This window comes from Varroa jacobsoni, unplaced genomic scaffold (genome assembly GCF_002532875.2).
Source record: "Varroa jacobsoni isolate VJ856 unplaced genomic scaffold, vjacob_1.0 scaffold_1296, whole genome shotgun sequence".
In the NCBI taxonomy this organism is placed as follows: domain Eukaryota; kingdom Metazoa; phylum Arthropoda; class Arachnida; order Mesostigmata; family Varroidae; genus Varroa; species Varroa jacobsoni.
The window spans coordinates 107,364-110,233 of record NW_019214198.1 but is presented as its reverse complement, the minus strand read 5'-3'; the positions used below and the strand labels follow the sequence as shown (position 1 = coordinate 110,233).

At 48.2% G+C, this 2,870-nt stretch overlaps 1 long non-coding RNA gene across 1 annotated transcript in view; it reads left to right on the top strand.

The window, feature by feature from the left end:
* The first annotated feature begins 211 nt into the window (after positions 1–211).
* The window catches only part of LOC147752368 (uncharacterized), an 8,187-nt gene continuing 5,528 nt past the window's right edge, over positions 212–2,870 (top strand). The window contains exon 1 of the long non-coding RNA XR_015314252.1: positions 212–388. This is a non-coding gene — a long non-coding RNA (uncharacterized LOC147752368). The remainder of the gene's footprint in view (positions 389–2,870) is intronic.

Below are 2,870 nucleotides of genomic sequence, written 5' to 3'. Positions count from 1 at the left end.
TTTATCTACTACCATATACGTATTCTTTTTCCTACTCTATGATCCTTATTATTGTTATCTATCTTTGTAGGTAGCCAAACCAGGCCCACTGTATACACCTCGACAATCTACTGCCAACACCTACTTTTCGTCGGCGTCCACTTTTTGACTTGACCTGCAGTTGGTGGTAATGTGTACGAGATGTGCTGACAAATTGCTTGTACGTTACCGCTAGACATTTCATTCCTTATAAACCATTAAAATGCGGAGAGGGTCCGTTTTACTCGCCTGTATGGCGTTAATACGATGTCTGCCAAAAAATCAACTGTCTGAAGTAACAGCATCGGACATTTCGTGTCTCATGTGCCTTTTGCAGTCAACCGGATCGCCTATCTTCTTGCTGAGCAATGTGAGTTCTTTAAAAGTCATACTGGGACAGCACGTTCTGGCTTCCATTACATACACACATCAGGTTATAAATGTGTTCGATAAACTGATTCAGAACATCAACCCCGTAATTCACTCCTCATGATGGCCAAATGAGTTAGATGAAGCTGGTAGCTTTGTCAGTGCTCGGGTTAGACCAGACAGATTATTCCACGTAGCTATACACTTCTATCATAGATTGTCTTGCATTTCTCGTTTAGTTCGCCGCCTCAATCCTTCTCTCTGTGCCAGCCTGTTACCTGGCTAGAGATTAGCTTTTCGCGACCACATTGGAATCATTCACTGTCTGCTAGAAATGCCGAGTGGTGCTGAATTGTGATGACGCCAATGATGCTGATGATTAGGTTGACCATAGTGGACTTCGTTTGGCTCTCCTGCTCTTGGTCGTTTTGTAGAGCGCGTGTTCCCAGCTACAAATTGCCCTGCTGGTGCTTGCTTTGTGTTGCCAACTCGCTTACACTCATTGCCTTTTACATGGAAGCGTCGGGACAGGCGGTGGTCTGATCTCCGTAAGAAGTCCTCCCATTCGTTTGCTTGTTCTCTGCTGCTAGTCGGTCTTTGACACCCGATCCGGAGCATCAGCCTCGCATCATGCAGGCCGGTGGCTTATAGGCAGCGTGTACAGCCGCCTACCATTGGCCAGACTAGATGTACAGCTGAGAAACACCCTTCGCCCTATTTCGCTTCGTTCCTAAGCAAATGCTTTTCTCAATAGCACCACTGCAGGGATCCTGCATTGGTCGCCTCCAATGTCCTCTGCCCCAAGACCGGGAACCATCGATCCATGTAGTTGATAAGTTGACGCTCGTGCCATCATCTCCCGTCGTCGTCGTCGAGGGAAGGCGTTTTGTTTCGTTAGCTCGTGCTCCGCGCTCCACTCTTCTGCTTGGCTTATTCATTCAGCAGCCGAACAATTCACTCCCCACCACTACACCCGCCACAACCGCCAGCACCCCCAGAAATTACTGCTCTACTGCTACAGCAACTGCGACGGCTGTGCCACTAAAGCCTCATGTCCTATGTGTGTGTGCGCGGCCAAGAGGACCCACAGACTTGGATCCAGCTATAGTTGGCAGTGCTACTAGTGGTAGAAGTCGACCACGCCAGCCAGATCTACCTGCGCCTCCCTTCCCAGTGCCGATATTCGTCAACGAGCCACTCGAACTTTCAGCTTCTCGAGGAGTAAGCAAGTGAGAGCTAGAGGAAGCTTGGGCCCTCGCACATCTCTGTCACATGACTCTGTCTCTCCCGACGAAACCTACATCGCTGCCGAGCCCTTTGCACCAGGAATCAACATCCTCTTGCGTTGATCAGCGGAGATAAAGATGTTCTCCACCGAAGCAGCAGCGGCGGCGGCGGCATATGATCCCGGAAGAGAATGAGCCACAGAAAAGGGGCATAAAGGAGGGAGCGAAGGAAGAGACCCCACGAGGGTAGAAGCTGGTGAACATCAGCCTGTCGCGTGCGTAGCTTTTACAGGAATTAAATGCAGGGTTGCCGCGCCTCTGTTCCCTTTATCTTGTAGCGGACTGCAATGTGAATTACATTGTACTGCAGCCACTTCCAGCACTCTTATACTGGCAAAGCGGCCGCCGTTGCTGACCGTTATACTGCTTCTAGCACAGCCGCTAGCGAACAGAATGACTGAAGACGGTGTCTCCTTTTATTTCTTTCGCTTCAAAGTGTTTTCTTAAACCATGGGCCCAATCGATTCGTGCAACGTTGTGAACGTTCCCCAATATATATGTATGTGCATGCATAGAGAGGAGGCGGGAGCTGTAGGAAGTAGGCTGCAGCAGCAGCAGAAGCCGGCTAGTGGTGTGCAGGCGCATGACAGAGCTAAGCCGGACAGAGAGGATCCGGCAACGCGCTGCACACGAGCGCCTCCTCGATCCGAGCCGATGCCGACGACTTAGCTTAAGCTTACTCAATTCGCTTGTTAGAGATCGCCGTAGATATCAAGCGGCCGTATTGCAGGGAGCTGAGTAGGCACTGCAGGAGGTGCCGGCGCTTTGCCATCAATTGGCAGCCCCTGTCCCGGGTAGAGGGGCTCTCGCAGACATTTACTCGCACGGACGGATCATAACCGCTAACGCAAGTACTCACGATGTACCCGCTTGCCGCAGCAGAACCATCTATGTACAACCATAGATAGATTAAATATAGATTAGATTAGGTAGACATAGATAGATAGATAGATAGATAGACATAGATAGATAGATAGACATAGATAGATAGATAGATAGTCATAGATAGATAGATAGATAGATAGATAGATAGATAGATAGATAGATAGATAGATAGATAGATAGATAGATAGATAGATACATAGATAGATACATAGATAGATAGATAGATAGATAGATAGATAGATAGATAGATAGATAGATAGATAGATAGATAGATGGATAGATAGATAGATAGATAGATAGATAGATAGATTG